Raw genomic sequence first — 10,272 nt, 5'->3', positions numbered from 1 at the left:
AGTGTGGATATGGGTTGTGGGTGTGTGCGTGTGTGCATGTGTGATAAGGCCATAGCTTAGTTTAGCTTTTGTTTAGATTTTCTTTTGCTCTTTGTTTTGGCTTTTGTTTTTGTCTTTGTTTGGCCTTTGTTCGTCTTTGTTTCACTCTTTGTTTAGACTTTCTTTGGCTTTTGTTTGGTTTTTCTTTAGCCTTTTGTTTAAACTTTGTGTGGCCTTTTTGTAGTCTTTGTGTAGCTTTTGTTTTAAAGTGCATCTTGGCCGGAGGACCCATCAAAAACACCTTGTGTAATGAAAACCCAGATATATAATCTCTCCCTATATATTCTGCATGCATTGAGGTAGCCTCAACCCCTCAGGGACCTTGGTATAGACGAGGGACCCCTTACACCCAGCAACTGCTATCTGAAGGTAAGAGAGTGACTCTGGTTTTCATCTTACTTCATCTTGTACCAGATCCTCAAGTGGCAAGTGAACAGTCATATTGTAACCATTTTATTACAGCTGACTGTAATAGCGGTCAAGGTTGGAAGGACAGAAAAGAATGGAGAAAGGACTGGAGGAACGGCAGCAGCAAGTTGATTCTGATGTGGGCAGAGAGCCCTCCTGGAATGTTTCTGCTAATGTTTGGGATTTGTCTGAGCCCAGGGAGAGGTTCTGAATCCTAACGCAGATTTCCTCAGTTTCAAAGGCCCCTGTTGTTTCAGTGAGATCAATGGTGCTACTGGGTTCTTTTTTTTTTTTTTAATCCCTCTTTTGACTTTGATAATTTGTCATGATTTGAAAATGAGATTTTTTTTTTTCTTATCTGGGAACAACTGCTTCCCCTCTACAGTTGGATTTATGTGTGTGGGATATTAATGGAGTAACAAAAACCAAAATCTTAGCATTCTTCTCCCTGTAGACCAACCAACTTAAATGGAAAGACATTGATGTCTTGTCACATACAGAATCTCTTAGAAATCACAGGGAGTCTTTCAGTTCTATAGTTGACAAAAAAATGGAATGAAAAGATAATGTGTCAGGGGAATAAAGTCACGAACTTGGCTAGGATACTGGGAAGGAAATGGAGAAAAGGAGAATTTTTAATGCTCTGTGAATAAAACAGGGAGGCAGAAACCAGAAAGCCAGATGTGCGGATATGCTGGTTGGTGATTATTTAGAATGACAGGGGAATTGTGGGTGAGCGGATTTCAAAAATTGCTTCAGAAAAGTTGCAAACGGTACAAAAACTCCAGATGCACAGGGTTTACCCAAATGTGAACATAGTACCAGATTTGCTTTATCATTCTCTTTCTATAGCAACATATAAAACATATTATATCTTTCTGAGTCTTTGAGATTAAGTTGCAGACATCATCAAAATAAAAAAAAATGTTATGAGAAATCTAGAATTCATCGATTGTCTCAGCTGTCAATCCAGTATGATTAATTGACTTCAATTATCCTATTTCTTGAGTGTCCTTTAATCTGAAACTCTACCTGAGATAGCTATTCTCCTTCATGACAGTAATGGTTTTGCAGCATGTAACCTCGTTATTTTGTTAAATGTTCTTCTGTATGGATTTGGTCTGGAGTTTTCTCATAATTGCGGGGGGGTTTTTGAAGGAATATGCTTGTATTTTGACTGTGAATATTTAAATTCATACTTGAATCAGTTTCTAGAAACTTGTTTATTTGTACTGGGGATTGAACCCAGGGATACTTTACCACTGCGTCATATCCCCAGTCCTTTTTATTTTTTTATTTTGAGACAGGGTCTTGCTAAAGTGCTTAGGACCTCACTAAATTACTAAGTGTGGTCTCAAACTTGTAATCCTTCTGTTTCCGCCTCCCGAGTCACTAGGATTATAGGTGTGCCCCATAGTGACCCGCTGATTCAATAAATTTTAAATTCTTATTTATCCAAGAGTTACTTGGATTTTAAATGATTACCTAAAATCTTTGTCTTTGAAATTACAAAAAAGTTATAAATCCAGAAATTTTACAGATAATTCCCAAGCATTCACCAAAAGTGTGTCAGAGCTCACCTTTGATTATAAATGGGAATTGCTGTGATAAGTTCATAAACTTGATAGTCTTGGGTTGATATTTAATTTAGATTCTTTGCATGTGTTGACTGCACTGAGTTTTTTTTTTTTTTTATTACTTTTTTACTTGTCAATGTACCTTTATTGTACTTATTCACATGTGGTGCTGAGAATCAAACTCAGTGCCTCATACATGCTAGGCAAGCATACGACCACTGAGCCACAACCCCAGCCCTGCACTGTGAGTTTTCATTGCATAAATGTGGTCACTCCTTCCTAAGCACAGCTAGGAAGAATGCTAAGATTTTGGTTTTTGTTACTCCATTAATATCCCACACACATCAATCCAACTGTAGAGGGGAAGCAGTTGTTCCCAGATAAGAAAAAAAAAATCTCATTTTCACAGCTGTGAAATTGCTTAAGGAAGAACTGTCCTGAGTAGCCACCCAGCTCTCTGGTATCCGTTAGCAAGTTGGCAGGGTGTCTGCAGTAATGGAGGAGGCATAACTTTGCCAGGGCTGTGAGAAGACCCCTGTTCTAGAAACCACATCCCAGCACAGAGCTATTCCTTTGTGAGGATAGGAATCCAAATTCTGAGATCCCAGCCTGGCTCGGTGGTGCATACCTCTAATCCCAGTAGTTCAGGAGGCTGAGGCAGGAGGATCACAAGTTCAAAGTCAGCCTCAGCAACTTAGTGGGGCCCTAAACAACTCAGTGAGACCCTGTCTCTAAATAAAATACAAAAAAGAGCAGGGGATGTGGCTCAGTGGTTAAGTTCCTCCAAGTTCAATCCCTGGTACAGAAACAAACAAAAAACTGAGATCCAAAGATTTACCAAGCATTCTTAAAATAAATATTCTCAATAAAATCTTTGAGATAGGAAATATTATTCATATTTTACAGATGAGAAAATTTAGATCTAGAGATCAGCCTGTGATTTTTATACATGGGTAGCAAATGTCAGAGCCCACAACTCAAACTAAGATACCTACTGAATTGTCATGAATGACAGGTATTCTTCTTCTATTTTTTTTTTTTTACTAATAGATCATACACATTACAGTTACAAAAATTAAAATTGAAAAAGTGGGCTGAAAATGAAATAAACAATATTTCAAAAATAATTTTATACCCTGATTTGGACATTACATGGAGACTTGACTTCCCTTTAGGCTTTCTTTATTTTATAAAAGTTATTAAAATGCATTCCTTACATATGCAAATAAAAGCATTCATTTGTTTTCCCCCTCAGGGAAGATGCTGAAGTCAACAAAAATCAGAATGTGAGGTAGTTCACTACCCTGTTACATTATCTTTGTAGTAAAGTGGGACTTTAACAGGACTGTTCCTTGGGTGAGGGAGATAAATGTTTTCTTACCTAACAGTGGAATTAGATTAAAAGTTTGGGGTTCTGTACAGGGTGCTATTTAAGGCTGAGGAGCTTGGCTACTGGGAAAAGGAAGTGTCAGATGTTATGACTGTCTTATCTGGGTCATGGAGGTCACCCTATGGTTTGGTGAAGTGTTTTATACTTCAAAGATTATGTTTTCCCAAAATGAATTATCTTGTAGTGGAAAATGAAGGCAGGAAGACCCCTTTCTCTCAGTCAAAAGAATTGGGGGTCAGGACATGGAAGACTTGGAAGACCAGGAAAGTTAGACCAAGACTAACTCTTGGATGAGAGTTAGTCTTCTGACAACCTAGAAAATCTGCTGGACTGGGACCATGGGATGAGGTTTTATAACATGGGCTCCAGCAGTGATTTCTTTCCTTGGAATGTAGGCCACTCTGACATCTGTTGTTTCTGTTACCTTTCAAGCATTAGAGTCGGCTGTGTTCTGGGTGGCTAAGGAATCATCCTGTTTAAAAACGTACCTGAGATTTTGTTATTGATCAGATATGGTGAGGCTAACAGATCAGGAAAAGACTGTCATTGGAAAGAGTTTGTTACAGTTCCTGTTTTAGTCAGTATTTTTTTCTTTCGCTGCTATGACTTAAAGACCTGACCAGAACAATTTTAGAGGAGAAAAAGTTTATTTGAGGGCTCATGGTTTCAGAGGTCTCAGTCCATAGACAGCCAGCTCCAACCCTTGGGGCTCAAAGTGAGGAACATCACGGCTGAAGAGTGTGGTGGAGAGAAGCAGCTCACATGATGATCAGAAGCAGAAAATTACACTTGCCAGATACCAAATAAAAGCCCCAAGACACACCCCCAGTGACACACATCCTCCAGCCACACCCTACCTGCCTTCAGTCATCGCTCAGTTAATCCCATTAGGGGTTTAATTTGCTGATTGGGTTAAAGCTCTCACAACCCAATCATTTCTCCTCCAAACCTTCTTGCATTGTTTCATAGGTGAGCTTTTGAGGGAATACCTCACATCCAAACCATAACAATTCCAAAGAAGAGGGAGACATGGGGAGGGTCACAGGACCACATGGAGAAGCACCAGGTTCCTTAGTCAAGAGTCAGGAGGAACAAGGGATGGGAGCCTTTATTGTGGTTTTTTTTTTTGGAAGAGTGGGGGAGGCAGGGTAAAGGAGTAGGCAGGTTTAGGACTGGCTAGTTTGAATAATATCTTGGGACTCTGGGATGTAGGATCTGTCCCAAGTTAACTGGTATCTGGCCCTGGGGTAATTGGGACAGAGGAATATTTGTTCAACCTGTGAAAGCTTAATGAAGGAGGTAGTTGGAAAGTTTGGGCTCTGGATTGGTTGATTTCCATAGGAAAGATGAGCTCGCCGGAGAGTCATTTTCTATCTCTAGGAATTAACTAGTCTTAGGAAAGACATTCTCTCTAGGATCAGTAACACCTGGGTTGCCAGAGGATCGTGAATACAGAATATAAGAAAATACAGTTAATATAGTCAGTGTCCATCTTTGGAGTGAATGAACACAGGGAAAAGAGAGCAGCATTTACAGGCTGGAACAACAGCATTTAAGAGCCAGGACATCTGATACAGAGACCTTTATGGAAAGTGTAACATTTTTTATGAGAGTCCAAAATATTATAAAGAAGAAAGAGGAATGGATCTTCAGAGATCCACAGGAGTGAGTATATTTGTTTCCTATTGTTTTGTAGCATATTACCACAAACATAGTGTCTTAGAACCGTTCCCATTTATTACCTCACTGTTCTGTAAATCAGAAGTCCAGTCCTCTGCTTTGGGCTTCACAAGGACATGGAGGGGTTGCCTGCAGAGCTCCTGTCTAGAAGAAGCTCTGAAATCCAGGCTCATGCAGGTTTTTGGCAGAACTCACTCCTTGTGGTTGTTGGGCTCAGGTCTCTGGTTTGCTTCAGTCAGTAATGGTGGACTGAACTCTTCTCAAACTTGGAGTAACTCTGACCTCATCTTCTGTTGCATTTCTCTGACTCCATCTAGATAAAGTTCTTGGCTTTTAAGAGCTCATATTATTTGACCCACCCAAATAATCCAAAATAATCTCCCTGTAAAATCCTTAGCCTTCACTGTGCCCATAAAGAGTCTTTTGTTATGTAATATAATATATTCAGAAGTTTCAGTGATTAGGAGTTGGAAATTTATTGGGCAGGCCATTTGGCCTACCACAGGGAGCTTAGGACCAATGCAAATGTGAATATTAAAAATATAGTGAGCGCATACATTTTCTTTTTTCCTTTCTTTTATTTTTTTCAGCACAAACATTTTCTATGTGGAGTCTAGTGTGATTTAGGGTTGTGCCAGTTACACGGAAAACCACTGTAGGGATTAGATCTAGTCCCCTGCCCAGAGCTCTGCAGCTCCTTGGAGTTTGGGTGGTCCAGCTGAATGCCCATGCTCCAGGCTCAAGTAGCCCTGCCCGCCATGTTCCTACTCTCTGCCTAAATATTCCTGTGTGTGGGCGGGACTAGATACTGGAACCAATGTTCTTGGGCTGGCTCTTATTTTACCAGATATTTCTGCCACCTCTTCTTTGATTTTGTCCCAGAAAATATAGGCAGACATACGCCTGGCTTTTTCCCTCCTACTCCACTTCTACTGTGAGTGGAAGGGCTCCCAAGTTTGTTTCCCTCACACAGGGACCTTTTACATACCATGCCCCCTTCTTCCCCAAGGCAGTGCTTACCCTCGCTCTCTTCCTTGGGATTATCATAATAAAATGTCTGTGAGGGAATAGGGTTCATTGTAAGACTTGATGTACTAGTCTGACCCATTAAAATTACCGATTACTTTAGAAATATGTTGAGATTTTGTATTTTAAGGAGCACCATAGAACAATATACAACCTAGGAGTTAAGTACCAGAACTGCACCTTCAACTTTTCAATTATGCCTTAGGGCATGTTAGTGCAATTCTTTAGATCATAGTATGTGAAAAATCATAGGTATAGATGGTGTTTAAGTACTAGGTTTTTTTTATGATAAACACAAAACAGTGTTCATCCATAGTTCAGTCCTTAGATGGAATGGATGAAATCTGTTGGAATAATATTAAGTTAAAATTCCATTATAAAAACTTAGAATTTTTTCAACACTTCCCCTACACATCCCCAATTTCATTTCCCCACTCTTTGTCTCTCTCCCCTCACCCCACATCTCACATATACACTGAAGTCTCCAGTCAAACTGAACTGCTTGTAGTTTATCCTGGTGGGTCCATCTTTCTCCCATACTTCCCAGTTTCTGGAACACCCTTCTCTGTGCCGTCACCTGATAGCTCCAGTGCATTGATCAGGTCTTGCTTCATCACCCCCACACCCCTTGAGTTACCACCCTTGCTTCCTCGGGTCAGGTTTGAAGTCGGGGATCCCAACTACTTGGCAGCACACATTCATACTCCTCTAGATACTTCCATACTGAGTCCTGGTCTGCCGATGCTCGGTGGGTATCTCTTCAACTGTGAGCCCTCTGAAGTTGCCACAGGTGTGTTCACTGCTTCATTGCCAAGGGCTGAGTTGGTGCCTGGTACTGGATAAAAGTCTGTTAAGAAAGAGATTCCTCCATAGTCATTCTAAGAGCCTATTTGAGTCTACCACCCAAAGCAGTTTTGTGTGCAATGATGGCAGGATTCCATCCTGTTTCCCAAGTTGAGGAAAGCTATTTCTGAACATCTGTGTGTGGACCTTCTCTTAATATCCTGATGGTGGCAAAAGTATTTTAAAAATTTCTTGCTGAGAGTAGGTGTGAAGAGGGTCTGGGGATTATGTTGGGCAGTTTAACTTCACTATATTGGAGAACAGCGTTGAGTGGCAGTTACCAATCAACCAAGGCATAAGACTTGTGCTTAAAAATTCTGAAACAACATTGAGCTTTATATTCAATAATAACATTTGCCCTCAGAGACGCATGGAAGAAATCTTCATAATACCTTCATGCAAAATGTTTTCAAGAATAACCAAAGTCAATTCCCTAAGTTTAGAAACTGGTTTGCTTATTATGTCTTTAAAAGCAAGGTATTAAAGGTCTATAGTGGAAGACAAACATTTTTTGAGGGGGAAAGGGACTCCATCATGTAAGGTCCTTAATGTGGGACTAGTCAAGTAGTCAGTAACCAAGAACAACTGTCCAACTCTGAGTAAATGCAGAGTCCCTTGGTTAAGGAGATTGGAAGTTAACTTATGACATGGAGTTATAGTGAGACTTCCTTCTTCCTTTTTCCTTTCCAAAATCCCCATTTACTTCATCCCAAATCTGAAGATTTGTTGATTTCAGAGGCAAGGTCAAGAAGGCCCATCTATCTATGTTGCCAGATGAAAGTAAGAGATACAGAAACAGGGAAGTGTGTGTTTTCTCCCAAGTCTGGTGTAGGCCTTGAGCCTTGGCCACTTGGCTCCCTGTCTGGGAAAGTCAGGCTGTCCCAAGTGGAACAGGGAACAATATCTCTGGAGAGAGAAAGTGAGGGAGGGAGACAGAGAGAAAGAAAGAGAGAAGAAAGGCAAGGCTTTGACTTTCTTACTGATCCAAAGGCAAAAATAAATCATGAATGAAGAAAATATATGTATAGCCCATAGGCATAGTTCTTACTGATCATGTCATGAAAATTGACTCCAGCACTTGCATATGGAAACTTTGACTTAGAGGAGGTGAATACACCTGTAGAGTAGGCTTGAGAAGTTTTAACTAAAAGTAGTAACGGACAAAACTGTAAGTTAAGCAGGTAAACCTCAAACATTAATTTCAGGCAAAGGGAGTAACAATCATTGCCTTTTATATGATTAAGATAAATGGTGCATTCACAGTCTATTTTAAGACTCTGTAGGAAACACAGAGACCAGACACCAGTACTGAATGACACTGTACATCTTCCTCAGGGCTTCAGTTCACTGGAAAACTAGACTGTGCTTGGGCATCACCTTCTCTTTATAATCCATATTTATTTAAGATAACTTGGTTCTTAGATAAAGTTACTACATTTTGAGAGGTGAACAAAATAGTAGATGCTAACTAACAGATGTTGAATAAACTGGGGACTTCAGAACCACAATGTCTTCTGTAGTAGTAGAGGATACAGAAACTGTATGGTTCTGTCTTACACATAGCTATTTAAAATTAACATTCAAGTTTCCAAGTAGCTCCATGTGGAATAGCCTTGGTGCCCACCAATGCTATTAGCTGATGTTCACTAGTGTGTAGATAACCTGTTGTTAACGCTATGTTAATTAGAGTAAGTTGAGGAATTCTGAGTTACCTGGAAATCTACATTCAGGTATTTATCCTGGATTCGTCACAAGATTGTGTCACATTTCATTCATTCATTCATTCATTCGTTCGTTCATTCATCCATCCACTCAAATATTTGAGAGTCCATGTGGCAGGCACCGAGCTAGCATCTGGAGCTAAAATGGTGGATAAAGTGTAGAGTGTACATTTTCATGGTAGTGAAAAGAAAAATGCAACCCCAACAATAATAAAAGCAAAAGAGAAGAAGCCCAGGGAGCTATACAATTGTGAAATGAGGATGCTTGATAGCTAATCTAACTAAATGACCAGAAAATTTTTCTCTTAGAGAGGGGTGTTTGACTTGAAATTTTCTATTCTCAAGCAGGCATTACACAAATAAAGCAAGCTCAGGAGGGTATTTCTGGAAAAGGGACTATTATTAGCAAATGTCCTGGGTAGGTAAAACCACATTGCTTGGGTACATTTGAGTATGGAGAAGTACAGAGAACTAGGTGCTAAATACCTTTTATAGCTTCCCTTTTCCTGACTTGGCTGGTTTTTAGGAATCCCTGCAGATTAAATAAGTTATTATCATGAAACAGATGATGACATTAAACAAAACACAGACTCTGCAATTATCTGTATCACCTAAAATATATTCATCATTCCCTTAGGAGCCATTTATTCTCTAATTGCTTCTCCCTCTCCATGAAATTTTAATTCTGCAGAGATACTATATATTGTTTATGCATTGTACATGTCTCTCTGCTTTGTTCATAAAAAGAACAAGATATTTTTGGTCCCCTGCCCCTGCCACCACTTTTCAAGCTCTTGGGGAACACCTTTCACCCAGGTTCCTTTAATGTTAACATTTAACACAACCATGCAGTTCAATTAATAAAACTGATAAATTAACATTGATACATTATTAACTAACCACATTCCACATTCACATTTCACAAGTTTTACCCACTAATACCCTTTTCCTATGTCAGGATCTAACCCAGGATCCCCCATGGCATTTATACTGTAAATTAAAACATCTCTTTAATTTTCTCTTGTCTGTGACAGTTCCTCAATCTTTTTCTTTTATGACCTTCAGACTTTTAAAGAACACTGATAAGTGATTGGTAAAGTGTCTTTCCATTTGAATTTTTCTGATGCCTTTTCACGATTAGATCATGGTTATGTGTTATTGAAAAGAATCCCAGAGATGACATTCCCTTCTCAGTGTGTCACATCAGGGAAAATGACGATGATCTTTTTTATTACTATTGATATTACCCTGCATCACATGGTTAAGGTGATATTTTCCCAATTTCCCCACTATAAAATTATTATATTTTATTTTAAGTTAATAAATATTTCTTTGGAGAAGAGTTATTTTAAGGCTATGCAGATATTCTGTTTTTCATTAAACTTTCACCTATTAATGTTAGCATTCATGAGTGACTGTTGTTTGTAGAAATTATTGTGTTGTTATAATGGTGGTTTATTATTTTTCTCATTTTAAATACATTCATTAATTAGAATTATTCTTTCAGAAATAATTCACCTCATTTCTCTTCCCTTCAGCATAGTTATATGATTAGTTTTATCTGATTCATTAATTACATTCATTTGTC

General features: G+C 39.0%; 1 protein-coding gene across 4 annotated transcripts in view; it reads left to right on the top strand.

The window, feature by feature from the left end:
* The first annotated feature begins 278 nt into the window (after positions 1-278).
* The window catches only part of Mobp (myelin associated oligodendrocyte basic protein), a 51,317-nt gene continuing 41,323 nt past the window's right edge, over positions 279-10,272 (top strand). For all 4 annotated transcript variants that reach the window (XM_047531028.1, XM_047531025.1, XM_047531026.1 and 1 more), the window contains exon 1: positions 279-408. The gene's annotated coding sequence lies outside the window, so the exon portion shown is untranslated. The remainder of the gene's footprint in view (positions 409-10,272) is intronic.

The sequence above is a fragment of the Sciurus carolinensis genome, chromosome 17 (assembly GCF_902686445.1).
Source record: "Sciurus carolinensis chromosome 17, mSciCar1.2, whole genome shotgun sequence".
Lineage (NCBI taxonomy): Eukaryota > Metazoa > Chordata > Mammalia > Rodentia > Sciuridae > Sciurus > Sciurus carolinensis.
Note: the sequence above shows the minus strand (reverse complement) of the source record. Positions and strands in the feature narration are given on the sequence as shown.